Source organism: Pseudopipra pipra, chromosome 2, assembly GCF_036250125.1.
Source record: "Pseudopipra pipra isolate bDixPip1 chromosome 2, bDixPip1.hap1, whole genome shotgun sequence".
In the NCBI taxonomy this organism is placed as follows: Eukaryota; Metazoa; Chordata; class Aves; order Passeriformes; family Pipridae; genus Pseudopipra; species Pseudopipra pipra.
Window position 1 is genome coordinate 89,516,487 of NC_087550.1, and position 21,045 is coordinate 89,537,531.

Genomic DNA, 21,045 nt, shown 5'->3' on the forward strand with positions numbered 1-21,045 from the left:
TACACACCAAGCAATGCCTATTGCTATGAAAAAAAAAATAATTAAAAAATCCCCAAACCAAAAGGAAAACAGGTTGGGTCTAAAGGGGCACCAAGCAGAAACCTTCACTCCAGAATTTTCTACTTTTTTCCTGTTTGGAGTGAAAAGTCATCTCTGTAAACTGAAGGGCAGTTGGACCCAAAGCTGCTGCCTCTGATCAGTGTTTGTTTGGCAGGAACTATGTTCTCCTTGATTTTGTCACTGAGCGGGAAGGTTACGAAGGGAAGTAAGGGTTAATGCTTCTTGAAATAAAAATCCAAATGAATTTCTGCAGTGATCTTCTGGAGTCTCCCTAGGGATGCTACAGATGGCATGTGATCCTCCTGCGTTGGATGGCACCCAGCAGGCACCTGTGGATGGGGCTGAGGGGTGAAAGGAGAAGTGCCAGGAAGAGCATCGGACAGAGGGAGTTTTTTTCCTGCAGACTGGTTATAAAACAGCACCAGTAGCAAAGTAAAACTTCCCTGTTACAAACTTAGGTGATTTCATCATGTCTTTTAATACTTCATGCTTGTAATAAGCACCCTTCTTCTCCCTTCTCATCCTTACTTCCATAGTCCTGGGAAACCAATTTGTTTAGTGTCCTTTGCTATGTACAGAAACTTCAGTTGTGGCTGTGTGGTTTTAATCAAGTTTTTCAATGTGTTTCACCCTGCTACTATAGAGTGATTTCTAACATATTTCATAAACTTCATTATGAAAGAAAATGTCAGGTAAAGAATTCAAAGTCCTCCTTTTAGTGTCTGTCTTCATGAACTTCCTACAGTGGATAATGCCATAAGCTCTACTGGTAAAATGGAACATTATCAAAGGCAGGCATTAGCAAATCAACAGGGAGGTAGAGACTTGGAAGGCTTTTTGTTTTGTTTTTAGGTTTAACTAAGGGTTAAACTAAGCTGTTTGCACGTTTCTCTAGGTTTTAGGCTTGTACTGATTTTGACTTGACTAAAACCATGGTGAAGTGGTGAGCATTATCTTTTTCCTCTTTATTCCTAAGAATTGTGACCTGTAGTTTTTGCATAAATCAAATATCTGGACCTATATATGTGTGAAAAAGAGAAAGTCTGGTACATTAATGGGGATTTTTTTGACTATATGCAGAATTCTTCTATTTTGTCCTTGCATAAGGAATACTTCAGTAGTCATAAAGTAATGAATAGAGGCATTGAATTTTCAAAAGAGAGTTTAAGATTATTGAACACTTTTGAAATTAGATGCACTGTGAAATCAACATTTTATTGCTTGCTCACACAACAAACTCGGAGTCTCAGAATTAGTCCAGTTAGACACATTTTTCCTTTCTCATTTTCTGTCTCTTATTTTTTCCCCATTTATTTTAATTTCTTTCCTCTCACACTTTTCTTTCTGGTTTTCTATTTTTCCCTTTCCCCTTCCCCTTTCTTTTCCATTTCCTTCTGTCTCTTCCTCTCCCCTCTGTCCTTCACCTATTTTCAAGATAAACCCTATCCTTACAAATTCATGACTGACAGGGCTGACAACTAGAATATTTACTGGAAAAACAAGAATGCACAGCAAGACTTCATGATTCTCTTTCTCATATATATTTCTTTATAGGGTATATTTTGCAGTATTTGGTGCATGTGTCAGTGGAGATGAAAAGATACTTTACAGGGAAACTGAAATCTATTTCCAATATCATTGCTATAGCACAAAATGGAATACTATGTATGACAGTCACTCAGATTTCCATAAATGTGGCTCTTCTATAAGCAGAAGTCTGAAGTGATTTTTATTGTAATGTCACCCTTGGAGGCTCTGCAATGTCATTCTCATTCTTGTCAGAATAATTATATTTAATTTTGGGGTTTGATCTGTCAGAGGTCTACAAATTTGTTTCATCAGTTAACACAACTCATTTGTCAAAACCTGGCAAGAAGCAATCACTTCCCTGTTTCCCTTCTATCCTGTATGGACATTCCTTAATGGTTAAAATGTTATTAGTAGGGGAAGAAAAGAGAAAACCTCTTCTATGAGTCTTTCCCAGTGAACATAACAGTCTTTGTTTGCCTGGTGTGGAAGGCCAGTTGAACCCTGTGCCTCATGAAGATCTGAATATCTTGCAGTCAAAAAGGAAGAGTTTCCTTTAGGGAGCACCGTAGTCTTGAAAGTCTGAAGTGTGTGTATCTAGAATCTAGATTTAGGGATTTTTCTTTAGCAGCACGTAGTGTAGAGTTTCAAAATGGAATCAGTGAAGTCAAATCAACCTTCCAAGTCCATTTCAGGTTTTCTTTTTTATTATTTTTTTCTCTTTTGACATAAAACACTTCAAATAAAAGTTCTATTAATAAAGCTCTAACCACAGATTAAATATTTCTGCTGACATTATTTGACTGATAATATCAATTTCAAAGTTCAAATTTTAATAAGGTATTACAAAGCATAGGAAGAAACAAGCTAATCAAGCCAAGTTTCATATTTCCTCTCTTTGTATAAAATGATAAGTGAATTTAAAGCTATGCTTTGTCTCTTTAATATCTGCTAAATATGGATGAATTACTGAATATATATTTATTCTTAGCCTCATTTGAAGGCAAATATTTACAAGGCTTTTCTCTTTTAATCTGATTTTAATATCTCAACTGAAAATGATTCATAACATGTGGCTTCAAATACCCTGTAGTTAAAGAGGCCAAAAATTAATTAGCTGATTCTAGCAGGGGTTTCTTGGAACTGACCTTGAAAGAAAAAAAAAGTGGTACTGTTTATCAGATCATTGTATATTGTTGTGCAAAGAATTTCAGGGTAAATAACAGAGAGTGGCAATAACTCGTGTCTGATCCTTGATGCTGAGGTACATGTACATCCTTTAGTTTTCTGTGGCTCTTCCAGCAGGGCTTCAAGGGCCAAGTATCTTCTGTCCTTTTGGCATGGAAATTGTTCAGACAGGCATCGGTATGTGAAGTGGGTTATTGACTATTATGCAAGCAATGGGAAGCAACTCCCTTTAATCCCTTGTCCAGATTAAAACGCAGTGAGTGCGGAAATATTCGCAGGTCCTTTTTCTTTTTTTTTTTTTTTTTTTTTTGCATCTTATAAATATACTCAGGAAGCCATCTGGGAACAGAAATACTCTCTAAGTACCGCTGACCTGAAATGCAAGTGTCTTTGTGAAGTCAGTTTCTCTCCTTCCTTTGAAAGACAATCTTGCTGATGCTGACTGCTAAAAATAAGGACACAAAATCTTTTCCAGCATCTGGAGTTTTCTGTGCTTTAATCTGTTCATTTCCTTATGTATTGTTATATAGGTATTTCTGTGCACACTCTGATTAATGTACAAATATATATTTTACTCAGTAGGATTAGAGTCAAGTGGGCCTGATTCTCCACTTCCTTGCAACTTGCATCATTAGCTATAAGTGTAGGTACAGCCCTTTTAAGAACTGTCATTTTTTAAGAAGCTTTAGGGAATTAAATTAACTCTTGCTTTGCCACTTTAGAAATCGTATCCGTCTACTGTAAGATGAAACCAAAGCTTTCCTCTGCCTTTTTCTTTTTATACATGCTTTTCTAGAAATCTGAACTGTGGGCTATCTTCCCATTGAAGCAGCTGCTTCCAAAGGGTATGATGTGGTCCAGGGCTTCCTTGGGGCAAGAGCATTCATGAAACTGTGTAGAGGTATGTGTAGGGGTATGAGATAGGTATTTACAACACCTAATTGCCAACCATAAAGGTGCAAATAAGCTGTTTAACAGCCCTTGCATAAACCACCTCAGAAACCTATTCTTCAGTTCCTGTCATGATTTGCAGTTTATTTTGGGAGGTCTCCAAATTAGAGGGTATGCTGACTGTCTTTGTTTTTTGATGTGTGTGTTTGTTCTGGACAAAGCTTTACTTGTGTCCATACTCCTCCTCTCCTGTGAAACTGGGCATTACGGTATGTGTGTTGTCCTTGGTTGCTACAGCCACGTTTTCTTAATAAAGTTGTGTCAATGGCAAACACTGCAATAGTAGGTGCTCTCATATAATCCTATATTATAGCTTAAATATGCATAATCTGCATATTTCTGATACTCCCACTGACATATCAGGTTGGCAGTAATCATCTTTGGAAGAGTCAAACATTAAAAAATATTTTACATCATTTCTCCTGCAGATATGAACCTTGGTTTGCCATGAGAAAGATCTTCATGATCATTCTGACTAGGGCAGGAATCTGGTACCAGAGTACTAATTCAGCTATAATTTTGTAAATGTAAACCAGGTCAGGAAGCCTTTCAGTATTTCAGTTTTTCACAGAAAGGAAACTGGGACAAGGTTGGTGTATTTAGCCAAACAGGAATGTAGCTTCATCTCCGGGATTTGGGTTTTCTCAGCAACTTAGCATCTGCTTTGGTCTTGATAACATTAATTAATTTCAAAAAAGCTGATGGAATTTGCTCAGTATTAAAGCATGAGAATTATATATGAAAATACATACTCTGTGGGATTTTATCTTTCCCCATGGGTGTGTATGTGTGCACCTGTGTGTTGTGTGTCTCAAAGAGCCCTGAATGCCCCATCTGTAGGTTGGCAAGAGGGTGTGCTGAGGGTGCAATGATGCTGGTGAAGCCAAGGTGATGTGCACACTCCTGCTATTTGTCCCGGTGTGTCATTCATCCTTTATGTTTCCTACTATAAAAGTCCTGTTTTTTTCATGTGTAACCTTTCTTTCAAGGCTTGAAAGTTAAGTTGTACTTGCAGGACTTTGACAGTTTGGTGTTGCTCAGCATTGCACTATTTTTTCCTGAATTAGTGCATTTCACAGTTTTTCTGGCAATGATGGGAAAAGTCAGAACCTTGCTGCTGCCTCTGACTTATTGAAGGTTTTGTAGTTCAAGAAACAGGAGGGATTGTAACCCCACATTTAGCACTTTGGATCAGGTTGCATCTAACAGAAGAAATTGTGTTTTTATCAGTGAATGGGTTCACTTTAAATAGATTTTTCTCTTTCCACAAGGCTAGCTTTTTCTTGGTATATAATTTGTAACTTTTCATCTTCTTTTAAAACAGTTTCTGGAAATGCAAGATGCATTTTTCCTGAGAATGAAGTTGAGGTACAGTTTTAGGCAATCTCATAGGGTTAGTTAAAGGTTCTATATTTGCTGTTTAAAAGTTTCTACTGTATACAATGTCATATCTTGCATTTTATCAGTGTGACGTGATCTAACAGCCACAGGAATGACAGAATATCCTGAGCAAGCAGCAACTGCTACAGGGCGGTATGATTTGGCAGAGTCCTACTTGTAATAATTGCTGATCCTGAGCTGAGGAAATATGAATAGAAAAAAAAATAGAAAATTATTTGTGCCTTGCTTTTTTTTTTTTTTTTTCTGGTAAAAATGTCAGGCATTGCTAGAGAAGTCTGGACTCCTGATTTTTCAGTTCTGTTGCTTTTTTTTGAATGATGCTTTCTGTGTACATACTATCTGTGGTTTAGATATGGTCTCCTCATTATAGTAGCCACATCCTTCCCTTCTCATATGTCTTTTGCTCACATACATAACATCTGCATCATTGTGGACTTAGAGAGATCCCTTCTTTACCATATAACTAGATGACCTGGCCTGGGCTTGCCATAAGGAGCATGTGCTATGCGAATACTGGAGAGTTTAACTGTGACCTTTCTCCAATGTTTTTCTGCTGTTCGATGCTGTATAGTCCATTTTTCCATAACACACCCTGCCAACTACCATTACCACCATAATATAAAAACCCTAACAGAAATATAAAAAGCAAAAGAAAAACAAAGGAAGAAAATATTTCACTGCAATGATTTGAAAATCAAAGTTTAGAATCTAAGAATGTAGTCACTGGATGGTAAAGATGTTTTGACAAACATAGCTCCAAAAATGGTGGCTAAATACACTACTGAATTAGCAGATCAACCCAAAGAATTTACACCAATTCTGCTGGTTTATGGTTTCTTGAATGCTCTGAGTCATCAGGTATTAGGCAGTTATGCTACAGAGTTTACAGCACAGCGTATAGACTTCATGGCCTGTTATAGCCATAATCCATATTTTAATGCTTTATGTCAGGCATCTCTGCTGCCCTCTAACCATTCTTTAATAATAAGACAAAAGTGATATTTTAGGGTAACAGTTAATAAATAACGTGACTTATCCAATCACACCCTTCACTAAAATATTATTATCTTTTGACAGGTTCATTACTGTAGAGACATCAGGGACTGATGAAACATTGTCTAATTCTACTACTAGTACATTTTCTTTAGTTGTCTTTCTTTTAATTTAATTCTCCTACTCTGAAAGCATACTGTCCATTGCAATTATTGAATGAGCATTTAATCTAGCATAACTAAGGCATTTTAATCTATTCTTATGGAAAAACGATTAAATGGTCATAACATTGCTATGATGTGCACTCATCTACTCCTGACTTTGAGAATCAAAGTTTTCTCCTTTCTGATAACCGAACCTCAAGTAAGATTTTAGCTTTAGCGCAGAATGTTGGCTGCCTGAGCAAGAAGAGGACTGTTATTTATTTCATGATATTGCAAAGTCAGAAAAACAACTTGTGGTTATCAGTCACTTTTGATAGGATTGTTCCTGGGCAAATTCTGCATATGTTGGTGGCTTTTGCTGTGTAACATTTTTAAAAAATTACTATTTCTTAAATTGGAGGTGTCTGAATAGTACAAACCCCCAAAATAACAGATTGAAACAAAGCAAGAAGAAAAAGAACCATGCCAAAACCACTTCCTGCATAGTGATGTGATCATATGCCAAGAAATCTATTTCTTGCAGTCTGGGTGTTCTTTTTCTCTGATATTTCATGTACAAATTTAATGGGAAGTGGATTTCAAATACCGAAACATACATGCAAAAAGTAAAATACTGTTTTCCAAGTTTGCATGTAAAATTTAGCTGGTATCAGAGTCCATCCCTACCAAAAAGGCAATTGGATAAGAAACCCAAATTAACTACCCCAGAACAAAACAACAGCTCTCATACCTTTTACTTACTGGGATACGTCTGCTATGTGTTTAGGACAGGAGTTCATGTTGACATCGTGGAAAGGGACAGTAAATTCATTGCTCTTTCAGATCATGCTTCAATCTCTAAATTCCCCTGGAGAGAGTGTATCGGATATCCACGGAGCTCTATTTCAAATCAATTCACATACTTTAAATGAGATTTTAATAATGGGTAGAATTGTGAAAAAGAAAGCTAAATTTAACAGAGCAATTTACTGCTCATTCCAGTCTCCCAAAGATCAATTTTTTCAATTGCTCATTATTTGGCTCTTAAATAACAAAATTTGTACACTTTATAATAAACAAGGATATGTAGTTCCTAACCTTCTACCCACATAATAAACAAGAACTTAGGTAATGAGTGCCTGTTTTTGCACAGAACTATAAGTCATACTTCTAAATTCAAGAAGAAAGTGCTGGTACATTTGTATACCCTCCAACAGGTGTTAGCACGTTCTAAAAGTGTGACTTGACCAGATTGATATTCAGGTTTTCACCATTCAATATCTCTGCATCCCAAGCAAGGATAAAACATGTTTTAGTCCACCCTGGCAGTAAAATAAACTGATTATAAAAAAAATCTAATATTAATGCTTTTTTTTCCAGTTACTTAAAATCTTGATTTTGAAATGGAGTGATCAGTCTGAGACAATTTGAGTAGAAGGAGACCAGCTGCCCTTTACTGATAGTTGCCATTGCAAGTGGCAGCTGATTCTGACACAAGAGCAGCACTAGAGATTATAATTCTCCAAAATCCAGCAGAGGTAGTAGTGGCCAAATTATATGAGGTCCTATCTTCCAGAATTGTCTTTTGATTTCTCTCCTAAATTCTTAGTTTATGGTTTTGGAAGACAGAGGTTTTTTTTTAAAAGATGGTTCCCAAGCAGTTTTCCTGCCATGCTAGGCAGAAAAAGAGGGTCAATTCCTTTTGCCATTGAAGGATTCACCTAGTATTTGTTTTTCCAGACAGATAGTGACAAAAACTGTGTTTTCTGTGAGAGCAGCCTCATGGGGAAACTGGGTAAAATTTAGTTTTAGCAGAAGCTGTAGAAAATCTCTTCTTTAACTTGAAGGTAAACATTCATGGGCATCTTCTTTCATGCTGACAGTGTAAAGACTGGAAGATCTCTCTATTCTTCTATTGCTATACTAGCAACAAATGGAAAAGAGTATTTCTGTTCAGTTTTGAACCTGCTCAGTCATTAGGAGTTTGCAAGTTCAATTCAGACTTAAAGGTTACAGTGCCTGCATGCTACTGGGAAAAGATCAAAGAAGGGAAAGGAACAAACACCTAAGTCACGTCATGGAGGAGGGACACTACAGGCTTGAACATTTACTATGGTATTAGTTCATGCTTTTGATCTTTTAAAGAAAAGGGTACATGACCTTTAAAAATACCAGGGAAAACATGCATTAGCTTTGAATTAATTGATTTCTTAAAACCCAAAATTATTATGAAATAAGCAATAATTGCCCATATCTTTGCTTCCACTAATACAGAGAGTGCATCTGCTTTTAGATTCATGTTGCAAGTTTAAACAGAATAAGGTCTCCCTTTATGAGTTATCTAAGTACACATCAGAAATGGGAAGATTTTGTTAAAAAAAGAACAGGCCCTCTCTGCCCCTTTAACTGTGGCAAGGTGAACATCCCAGCTGTCTTCTTTCTTAACATGGAATAACCCTGTCTTGAAATAGATAACTGGGAAAACTGTTCACAGTGTTGGATCATGTAGCTGGAGAATAGGCTTCCTAGCCATGGGCACTGGAGAGAAGGATTTATTGCTGTGTTCTGCCCCAAAATTTGGCAGAGAACCAGTATCTCTGCCTTGATATGTGGTGGACATAATTTTTCTGTTTTTCTCCCCATCCTCACTCTTCAGGCAATCTGTGGTCTTGATTTCTTTTCACGCCTATGATCAAGAGAAAGATGACAGATCACTTATATTTTCTTATTGTAATGAGAGATGGACATTGGTGGGAAAATCTAAAAGATCTGTATAGCTCTCCACCAACTGTCCCTCCGGTTAGTAAGCCGTGTCAATGGGAAGATGCTCTGACTGGTTCCATCATTCTCCACAAAGCTAGCCAAGGATTTGGTGCATTATCATTTCATTCACTGCTCGGAGTGTGCTGTTGAAGCAAATCTGTCCCTGGCTTTTCTTAGAGCAGATTTGAGTTCACATCATGGGGTGGGGTCTGTGAAACTGATCCTTTTGGTTAAAACTAAACCAGGAGACACACTCAAGGAATGACCTAATGTATTATATGTGGTAATGGGTTTGAAATCACAGGCCCAAATACAAAATAAGGGCAGAGATTTGCTTAAGTCATGACAAAGTACGGACTTCATATTTTCTTTCTTTGCCACAGGTGAAGTCAGAGTCCTTACCAAAGCTCTATTTCTTTTGTGTTCTGTGCTTTGACATTCCCTGTTTGCTTATTTTACTTCTTCCTGTGTTCTGTTCTATGCCTGATTTGAAACCTCTGATCTTATACAAAACTTACTTCTGTCTACCTTCCCTCTCCCACTTTCACACTTCCCTAAGTCACTTCTTGTACTAAAAAAAGCCTTCAGTCAGAAAGCATGCATTACGTTTATTTGACATGACTTGAACAAGTTTTCAACTGAAACAGCATTTATTTGCTAAATATGCTGATTCATTCAAATTTAAACTTTTCAAAAACCTGGTAGATTATTAGTCTATTCTGACCTTATCTGTCTTAAAAAGATCCCTATTTCCAGCACAAAATAAGTGATTGCTTAGTAAGCTAGAGTAATTTACTGTAAACTTTTGTGAAAGTCTGAAATGTAAAGGAAAAATTTTAACTGCTTTAATACAATTTTATCCCCTGATTCTCAATGTGGGAAAAATTTCAAAAAGCTGACATTTGTCCCAGCTTGAGGATGAAAAAAATAGAAATCTAGAAATATTTTTCTTAACAGTAAAGCCATATGGTTAAGAGGAGCAAATGCGCATATGGCAACAAGATCATCTCCTGTAATTCAACCCATTAGTGCAAGAAATTTGTTCAGACAGGTATGGAGTTTGATTCTCATTTATGTTGCTGCCATCCCATTCTTATCTGGCTATTAAAAACAGGTCCTGAAATGCTAATGGTAAATATAGCATATGCTCCCAATAAAAGGTGTCAAATCTTCTTGTTTCTGTACCAAATTAGTGTGTGTGTGTGTGTGTGTGTGTGTAATGTACATGTATTTGGGCAAAAGCTGAGTATATTTTTTTAAAAAAATTTATTTTATTGTTATTTTCCTTGGTCTGAAATTAAACAGTTGTAGAAAAGCCACAAGCTGATTGCAGTATTTTTTCGGTGAAAGAGAATGAAAATCAATGTATTCTCTAACTTGTGCATACTCTCCTTTTCCTACAGGGAAATCCCTGTTTTGACAATTTCTTATTGTGCAAAGGCTTGATCCCACTGCCTGTGGAGAGAATTCTTCATGGTGAAACATAAATACAGCCACAGATTTATATCTTTAGTTTTAAAGGGTTTTTTTGGTAAGGATGCTCATTGGTCAGTAAACCCAACAAAAATTATGTATTTATTCTTTACATCTAAGACCTACTTCTGGCTTTCAGGAGGTTTCAGTATCTTCATCATTATTTCTACATGTTTATCCCCAGTTTCCTGGAATACTGGTGACAATTTACCTTGACAAGACTGAAAGACTTGCTAGTTCAGCTGTCAGGCTGCAGAATACTGTGATTAGAGAAGCTATGTGGCAGAAGAAATAGGAAAGAGTATCCCTCAGGTCTGATGAGGGGTCTCAGGTAAGTCCCTCCAACTCTGTGCTTCAGATACTGTGATACTGCCTGTCTCTCTAAAACACTTGCAAAGCTGGATAATATTAATGGAGAACATTAAGTAGACCTCATATAAAGTCATGGTCATTGCAGATGGCAATAGCAATATTGTTTCCCAAAGGGTATCCTCAAACAAAGTTGTAGTGCTTACAGCAGGAAATATATATTTCCAATGAAACTCCCAGAGACTGGGACTTCTACATGCTCTATCTCCAAGTTTCAGCAAATTCCGGTCTTCCAATCTCTGTACAGGAAGATGGAATTGAGTTTTTATTGTTAGAAGTGTAATACTAGCATGTATTAAGTAACTTCATTGCAGAGAAATCAAATGGGAGAAGACAGAGTACTTGACAAAGTCAAATATGGAGAGCACAAGCAATACATGATGCTACCAATGCCCCTCCCCACTCAGTGGCAACTGAACTGGTGGTTAATTATAGTGACTGTAAATTTTGTGTATTTAGATTCAAAGACTAACCCTTCTTCTGACTTTATATTCTCTATAATAAACTTCCTGGCTGCTGTGAAATTAAAGGCTGAGCTGAAAATCATAAGGCTTCCTAAGCTGTTTCTGAGAAAATTCTTTATCTAGCATAGTTATCTTATTTAAAAAGTAGCTCTGAAAATCACAACAGAAGTGTTTAAACACACTGTCAAATTGTTCTGTAGATATATCTCATTTCCTTTTGTTTGTTATTTATTTTCATGTTCAATAGCTTACTACCATTCAGTCTTTGCCCTCAGGTTTGTTTGGGAACACAGATTAAGAAGACTGTCCCAGGAGTAGATTTTACTGTCAAAACCGTCAGAATCTGTGTAAATCCATTGCATATGTTTTAGGGGACAACTTAAAAATACTATCTAAGTCTTTTGATAATGCAATAGCTAGCAGGTATGCATAAAGAAAACCACAAGCACTATCTGACACTATTCAGTAAATGTAGTGAATCAGAAAATGGTTGTTTAAACATAAGAAAATGATACCAAAGTTTGGCTGATTTTAAATGCCAATTTAAAATTTAAGTCCACAGAGCAACTGAGAGAGCAATTGAAATTTTTCACAGGATGCGAAGATTTTTCTGGGCAAGAGGCTAGAATGACAAAAAACATATATTTTCTGTGATCGTGGAAGATTTTAGTGGGAGAGATGATGTATATTACTTCTACCTTACATATGTATCTATTTCTAGTTTTGTCCTAATGCAGATTTTGAGTTGCTCTGTGCCTTAAGATATCAGAAGGTTGTCTGCAAAGCTTGTGAAAAGTCTCCCCCCAGAAATGCTTTCAAATATGTTCAGCACATGAAACCAATCAACTAAGAGAAAATGACCACAGGAACAGTCAATATTTAGCCTAATTTTGATTATTCGGTAAACAAACCCTCTTCTGACTAAGAGTGTCAAGAAATATTGCCATTGATCCTAAGTCACTCTGAAGGTATTTATATAACGCTGGTCCCTGACTCCTGCTCTAGCCTCTGGACTATGCCAATTCAATGTTGTTCTGCTTTCTCCTGATGTTTTCAGAGAGCATCAACTGTGTTTTGGCTTGCTTCCCAGGCAATGTTGTTCCAGAGCAGAGATTTTGACCCTCACTAGAGAAACAGACATATGAAATAAAAATAAAAATTAAAAAGAGGTAGCAAATAGAACTCTGGAGATGAAGGCATGATAAGAAAATCGTAAGTGGTTTGAATGGTAGACCTTACCATTAGTATGACGTCTAAACTTGGGTCAGACTTGCACACTTCCAATCTTGGATTTGCTTTTCATGGCCTGTGCTTAGTCTTGGGATGTATTGGCTTTGAATACCAAATATTCTTAAAGACAAAAATCTTTTCCAGCTTCCCAGGAATGGTCACTTGGGTTAGTGGTAAAGGCCCCTATAGTAGCAGATTAGAGGTTCTGTGATGGGTCTACTGAATCTAGCCCAGCTACACCTCGCTTAACCATAAATGTGTCTATATTTTCAAGTGCCTACCTTTGAAAAGACATTATGTCAGGCACTTGAGGAACTCTTCAGTTCAAGCTGTAATGTTCTTGGATTTACATGCTTGGAAGCCTTAAGAAAGTCTGGGACTTAGGTGGAAGTTCAGTGCCTTCCCCCCTACAATTTATGGTCTAAATGATATGATTTTCAAAAGGATTAAAGGTGTCCCACCTATATCAGGAAGCAACATAGAGCAACTCAGTCCAATGAAAAACACTGACTAAGAAGCCCCTCAGCAAAGAAAAGTCAGTAGAATTGGTGTGAGTGATGGCCTTCCAATGATTTTTCATGAAACCCATGGCTGATCCAGTACTAGGAGTAACGAAGCACAGCATAAGCCATTTTATTTAACCTACTAAGGTACTGTATATATGTGTCTGATTTAATTGTCATCTCCATCAAAAGATGCCTGCTGGCACTGCCAACATTTTGAAGCATGCACATAGGGATCAGACACTTCAGGCCTTTGCCTTTTGCCTGTGTGACACTGATGTTAGTATTAGCAGTATGAAAGGTGGGGTTGGGGTAGGACAGTACAGTGTGTGGTCAACTCGAGCACACACTTAGGCTCCTAACATTTGCTTTGGTGTAGGAAGATTGAAGTCAGACCAGGATTTCTAAATTTCTGATTGCTGAATATCAGTGTGGTGTGGAAAGGCATTCAGTGTCTTGTCTTTTTTTCTTCATTAGGGAATAACCTTTGATCTTAAAACTAATATCAGCAGGAGACTGAATGCTGTGAAGTTGGTTCCCTTTATAGGATAGACAAAGGCCTTTGGTTAAAAGAGAACAACTACAGATTGGAGCACGGGTTGACTGAGGAGTATGATGGCCTGCAAGGAACGGTGCCATTGGTTCCCCTCTTCACAAGCCATGCTGTCAGTTCTTCGTTTTCCACCTCTCTCTTTTTGTTCATTCCAGTCATCTAATTTTCCCCTTCCTCAGTGTCTTGAACCAATCACATAAGTTCCCTTTTGCAGCCCTTTTTCTACATTGATCATCTTCTTGACTATCCCTATCTGCCACTGAACCCTCCAAACCTGCGCCTCTCCGCCCTCCCGCTCCACGAAGCCCTCACTACCCCTTACCCTGGGCTGTCGGCATAATGAAGGCTTGATTTCAATACTTCCCCTCATTTCTCTGTTCACTGCTCTGCAGGTTAATGCAGATTCCAAACTTCAACAAGCAGCTGTTAAACATGTCATTAACACTGCTTCGGCTGCAAATGAAACTCTGCTATTGGGATTATTCCGGGAGCTATAGTTTTGTGATGAGCTTTGTCAATCACAGCTGACCTGCTGTGTACAGAATGAAACTCAGATTATCTTCTTTCTTCCTCAGACTCTTGTCATTTTTTCACAAAGAATTACTATTCTACTCCCCGAAAGATTGATTACTTGCACAAATAAGAGAGTCTGAGACATTAATACAAAATTCACAGGCTTTTCTTTATCTCAAACCTGCAACTCCCTCTACATTTCCTCCTGGTAATTATATTAGAATTGTGTACACTAGGAATTGCCATCTGATTATTATGAAACTAGTTTTGTCATGACAAAAATGAGCTTAAGTCTTGTTTTTTTGGAAAATGATCAGTACAGTGCACTGGATGAGAGAGAAGGAGATTAAATCCAACTTGCTTTCATCCATGAATGCTTTCATCTCTTTTTCAAACACAGGAAATGATTACCAGTGCTATAAGCTGCAGTTCATATGAGTGAAAAAGGATAAGAAAATATTGAAAATTCTGTAACCAACAGTAGGACATAATATAGGTCTCTGCTACCCACTGAGAGACATGCACTTTATTTTTCTATGCTGGCAATGTCAAGGGTTTCGAATTTTAAGAGTTGCCTTCTACTGAGGTGTCATTAAGTACTGTAGAATATGTTAATTAATTTGTCATTTCTCCAGGTTAGAATATTCTTTTATTTTAAGAAAGCAAAATATTCTAAAAAATTTTCACTCAAAAGCCTGTCCTCGTCAGTCACTTAATGAACCTTACTCTTATTTCTTTCAGTAATTCTGGTATTTTTGAATAGCCCAAAACTGAACCCAAACTGTCTTTTTTTTCATAGTTCTTGGGGTGTGTTTGAAATTAAGAAACATTTAAGATTGGTCTAGCAGACTGACTTCAGGTCTTTCGTGTCCTATTTTAATACCTTTATCTAAATATTGGTTTGTTTTGATTTTAATTCCAAAGCTGAGAAAATTGCTTGACCTCTTGCACAGCACTTTCTCTTTTACTGAAGGATCAGTCCCAATGAGCTCTGCCTCCCATGATATAAAACTCAGTATTTGGAATCAGATGCACCTTTATACTTAAAGTTGAGCTCACCTCCTCTAATATTGCAACTCAGTAAACAAAACCATTTCAAGTTTCATTGTCCCTGCCCAATAGATTTCCCTTGACAAGGCCTGTTGAGTTTGTTTTGAAAAGTATCTCCTGGTATAATTTCCCCCAAACTGTCACTCGAAGCATTTGGGTTTATTAAATGGTACGCTCAAGTCAATAAGAAATTCAAACTCTGTCTGGCATCTAAGCCGGGGAGCTGCTAAATGTAAGGACATGTTCAAAGTCAGATCATTGCCTCATGAATCGTGATCACACCCAGAACAAGTTAAAAAAAAAAAAAAAACCTGAGAGGAAAAAGAACATGTTTCAGGGAAGGAGCCAGCGAGCAAGCAGCAGGCATAAGGTCTGAATCCAAGGGAGAGACCAGGATGATGAAGAGCAAAGGGTTGGTGAAATGTGGGTTCCTCTTCACTCCTGGAACTGGAACTTGAGCTGCTAATGTTCTTCTCTTTTAACCGTTCTGTCTAGAAGAGAAAGAAAGGAGGAGGATGTGAAGTGTAGAGTGAGTGACAAAACGCTTACCAAACAAAACCCCACAATTATTAGTAATTGAATATTTCATATTTTGAATCATTCAAGCTGTATGAGCCCCAAATAGCACTTTTAAGTATTCAATTTTTTTCTCCATTGACTTTAATTAAGTTTGCCCCAGGCTGGCAATCCTGATGAACGTGGAAAAGATTTTTTATAAAGGAGTAAGCTTTCTACCAGCGTGGATTTTTTTTCCTGAAATCATCCAGCTGATATTTAAACTCAAACTCTTATTATGTCATCAGGTACAATCTTAGAAATATAAAATACAGATATATTAAACTTCTGCACCATAAATATTTTCCACTTGGTGACTGTGAAAATTACCATATTATTTCCTGATTCAGATATGCCTGACGAAACTTAGTATTAGTGATAAGTGACTGTACGTATAGTAACTTCTGTGTAGGGACTGGAATGAAATGCTTTAATGATAGGATTCATGTACATACCTGCATTAATGCACCTGGTCTCACATTTTCTTCTCCGTTATTTAACCTCTACTACAGCCTTAACAGCAAAATATCCAAAATGACCATAGGGTAAGACCAATTGGAAGCAAGTTTTCCCCATTATCAGTGACATTCTTTTGCTGACATATGGTGAATTTATTGTGCCCTCCAACTGTTGAACTCATTGACTAAACTGCTCTTGATGGCAACACACTTGTGTCATAGAAGCCATACAAATCCATGCTGACTGCATTTATCCCCCTATCTGTCACCAAAATGCAGCAATTTTGGTAGCTGTGATCTTTCCCCTGAGATGTTAGATATTCTGGTGTTAAAGCACAGCCTTAGAGCACATAGGGGAAAAGCACTGTCTTCATGTCAGTGAGTTGGATTTACTGTCTGGATTCTCTGTCAATATTATTTGCTAGACTTCAGTCTAGCTGTAACTGATTTATAATAGCGGTGAGTTAAGATTTAAAAAGCACCGTGATCTGGAGTGCTAACAAAACTACAGTTATGACAGAGTGAGACATCAAGGGGAAATAATCCCTGCAATCATGCAAAGCCCAGTGTAGAGACCAAGGGCAGGCTGTCATGCATTTACTGAGACAGTGCTGAGCCCAGTGCTTACTAAGTAAATAGGTGAATGTCTTTAGGGGTCCTAGAAACCCCAAATTCCCCATGAGATTGATAGTAGTGATGTTGAGGTATATGTCAGAAACTGTGTGTTCGGATGATTGAGAAATTCTAGGGACAATGCAAGATGCTGAGGGCTTCAAAAGTGGTACTGGTGACAGCTTATTCTGGTGACTGTTCTGTAGTGAACAGGTAAGCCTCAGAATCTTGTATCACAGAAGGCTTGCTATGAAGAACTGATTTCTCTCATAGCCTCCAAAATTATTCTTGTTTTACCTAGTTTTATGTTGAGGTAGCTCAGCAAACAAGAGAATACTCCGGGCTCCTCCAGAGATGCTTCCATATTACATTAAAGTCAGTCTGAATAATTCTACCCCTCTACTCTTTCCCACCTCAGTTCACCTGCTGCAAAGCTTCAGCTCTTTCCAGCTAAATGACATGGCATATCAGCAATCACTTCCTCTGGAGATCAACCTCAAATCAAACTCCCTTCATTTGCGACCATATTGAATAGCTACCTTTGGGCTTCTGAGGCTATGGATGTTTTCTATGCTTGTATTTAAAAACCTGGACTTGCCTTTGCAATCTTTCAGGGACTCTTTTGGTCATATTTCTGCCTATGTTGAGGCATTGACCCAAAAAGGGGAAATTAAAATTTTCACATAACCCAGCAGTATTATCTGCAATAGCGCCACTTACTAAGAGGATCCTGAATCACTGACTCCTCCAGAAATTGCCAAAGATTTTGCTGCTAGAGTTTTGCTACCATGAGCCAGGCAACCTGTGATTGGACCTCCCAAATGTGGGCTGCATAGGATGGTCTAGCAAAAGCTGCTTTCTGCACAATCCTATATGAGTGCTTCTCATTCTGATGTGGGAGTAATCAGGGTATAGAGGCCGTGTGGGGGTCTTCTGCTACAAATCTAGTTTTGTGTTGCATTAGTAGGATACAGTATTAGTAGTAATCAAAAGCAGAATTAACTTTGAGTGGGTGGCTTTGCCGCTCATCCATGTGAACTCGTTTTCATCTGTATATAAGTCTGAGCTGATATTTGCATTGTAGTTAATGCTACTTGATTTTCATAGCAGGCAAGGGGGTCACACCAAGCGTAACACAGGGCTGCCTTGTTTGGGGGTTGTCTGTGCAAGACTGTGGGTGTTTTGCTCAGAAGAGAAGTCCTTGAGCATGAAGTGCTAAAGGTAGCTGTGAAAGGTGAGTATGAAAATCTCACCTACTGTATCTTTTTGAATTTTTTTTTTTACAGACTTTTTCAGGGAAATGGGGCTAGTTTCTTTCCCTTGGCCAAAACAGGAGGAGTTCCTTTTCCTTTTTCTGAAGCATTCAGGAGCCTGACCATTCAATTTCTCATCTTTGCAAGCCTCTAAACTTTTGAGATTGAGTGGCATAGTCAGCAGCAACACAACTCATCTCTGGTATGCTAGGCGGGAGGCCAACATAAGAGTCTGAGAATCTGTTGAGCAAGCAGAATTTAAATGGCCCTGCCCAGGTTGCAGACAAAAATAGATACATATACATTCAGTGTGAGAAAAGGTAGGGTTTTTTTTTGCTGTTGCCCCATGCTAGTTTTGGAATTTTGGGGTTACCCACACTTACAGATCTCATCATACCAAAATTATAAAATGCAAAATTATTTGACTATTTTCTATGTCAAAAAGAGAATGTGTTAAAAACAAGTCACAGACAATTCTTTTCCTGTAAAGGTTAGGGATCCTCAATGTACATTCAGAGCCATACACACAAGTGCAAATAAGTCAACTACCACAGCTATTTAATCAGGAGCGTTTGTTGATTTGAGCAGAGCCCCTATGCTGTGAAATGAAAAAAGAAAACCAAATTTTCTTGAGCAATCTTGCTGTTCCTGCTTCAGGTGCTAGGCCATTTCACTAAAGCAGCTCAGACGAGAATGTCATTAGTTCCTAAGCCCCAGGTGAATTTGCCACTGTTCCACATGATTAAGCCAGATAATTGTGTGTTGATAGCGAATGTGGTTGGTGAAATACAATTTCTAGGACCTTCCTAAACAAACACAATGTAGAAGTGAGTCAAAGTGCTGTCATTTCAGTCCTTTGTCACAGGCTTTGCACTTGCAGACATCTCTGGTGAGGACGGGCAAATAATTCTGTGGCGTGTCACTGTGCTCTTAAAGGTGACCTGGCTCAGAAAGTGGATCATACGTCTTTTGGCATGCAGTTTAGGGGAGGAGAGGGAAAAAGGCCTCGCTAATGTGCCCATGAACAACGCAGACTTCTAACTCTAGCCCATTTTAAACTATGCCTGCTGGAGATTGCTTTGTCTTCAAATAACTTTACAATTCCAGTCAATACTTTCAGAAGTGATTAAAATGCCACAGCAATGTGCAATTATATATCATGAGAAGCAAGTAAGTGAAAAGTTTTTAAGAGCTATTTGAAAGTGTTTCTCTATCAGGGCGATGCAGACCCAGTAAACAAACTTCTGTATCCTGTCTCTGCTTACTTTCTCTGTAACCTTGAGTGGGTAACTAGAGATTTGATTTTTGACCCTGATTCTAGAAGAGGCAGAACACTATATCTGAATTACTTTTTTTTTAGATTTTAGGTAGCTATTCAATGGCAGTGGTCACTTTAGTAGGCACAGTACCGCCCTTCTGCTCTCTTGGCCACTTGTTTCTTCCCTGGTGCTGTACTGGCACAAACATGTACATGGTGAGTCACAGCTGGGGACTGACTTGGCTGAAACACAGGTTCCTTTGTGCCCAAAGAAAGGTATTTTTTCAGCATATTTAGTTCTCTGATCCTGTCTACCACATGGCTCACCAGCATTTGTGCAAGATGTAGGGGGTCAGAACAAACAAACATGTTTAAGGCCTTGGAAAGGGAGAAGGGGAAAGCAAGGGGGTTAATTATATTGGCACTGCTGCCAAAAGCCAGTTATGATTTTACTTGTAAAAAAAGAGCAGATAATACTCAGGTTGGCATTGTGGGGATTATATGTTGTAGTAGCATCCTCTGACATCTCTAGATGGAGGGCATTAGCGGATTGATTCTACACACTTAATGCTGGTTGCAAGATGTGCAAAGTGACTAACTCTTCATAAAAGAATCCACTTTTATAAAAGGAAAAAACCAGAAAGAGTCGTAAGAAAAGCTGATTTTCCTTTTTACCCATCATATACCTTCCGTATCTGGCAGTGCCAGGAAGAAATGGTCTTTGACTTTTACGCTGCATTTTTTCCCTAGTTACCATGCTTATTGGAAGCTGGGAAAGGTGGAATTGCTTCTGAGACAAAGTGATGCCTCCAAAACACACTGTGTGTGTTTATCCTTGAGATGCACATTATGAGTCCACTGGACTTTGCACAGCAGCCTTTAAAACAAATATCAAATAAAAACATGTGTGCATGCACGCACGCATGTGTATTTGTTTGTATGTGCATGCATACTTGTATCTGTATCTTACCTATAAAGATGTGTTTGTCAATTAAAAGGAGAATATAAGCAGGGAAAGGAAAGGACTAGACGTGCAGGAAAAAAAAAGAAGGCTCCTTGCTTTTTTGAATACTTTAGAAACATTTTTCAGATCATTATTTTTAACTCTCTCATTTAATTCAATAAGCAGCCATATATTATGTACAATCAGAATCCTGTAGTATTCCCTGGCAGTCATTGTACCGGACAAGGAAAGGAGTTTTGTCTTGTGATTTATGATGCCATTAGATGTTGATTGTCTATCTGTGCAAGCTAAACATTTCCAGTGTGCATTCCTCACTCCTGCGTCTGTCTCCCCCATCTGTTTTCCAACACTCACTTTCTTAATCGCACTGATTTTGTATCTCTCCAGACACTAAAGGAGGAGTCCCTCAAAAGATCATTTCAGCTTCATTTCATGACCTGGCTGGGATTTCTGGGTAGTATGACTACTGTTTTATCTCCTGAAAGCATTTTTCACCAAAAGCCAAAGCAATGAGTGAGAAAACTGTTCTCACCTGCCTTCTCAGTAACTTATTAATATTCAAAGGCAAGTGAAGAAGCCAGAATGTGTGTACTTTTACCAAGCAGGTATAGCTTTATCTACAGTAAGACAAACTGATTACATTGACAGTTTGGCAAGCTGGCTTAAAGCATGTGCTTTCAATTAATTTTAATTAGATTGGAGTAAAAGGAAATTTTAATTTTGATGTAATTAATGGAAACTTTGTTCGTTGTATTTTAACTATG

General features: G+C 37.9%; 1 long non-coding RNA gene across 1 annotated transcript in view; it reads left to right on the forward strand.

Annotated features, from left to right (window-relative positions):
- The first annotated feature begins 16,550 nt into the window (after positions 1–16,550).
- Positions 16,551–21,045, forward strand: part of LOC135410064 (uncharacterized) — a 37,881-nt gene continuing 33,386 nt past the window's right edge. The window contains exon 1 of the long non-coding RNA XR_010428504.1: positions 16,551–21,044. This is a non-coding gene — a long non-coding RNA (uncharacterized LOC135410064). The remainder of the gene's footprint in view (position 21,045) is intronic.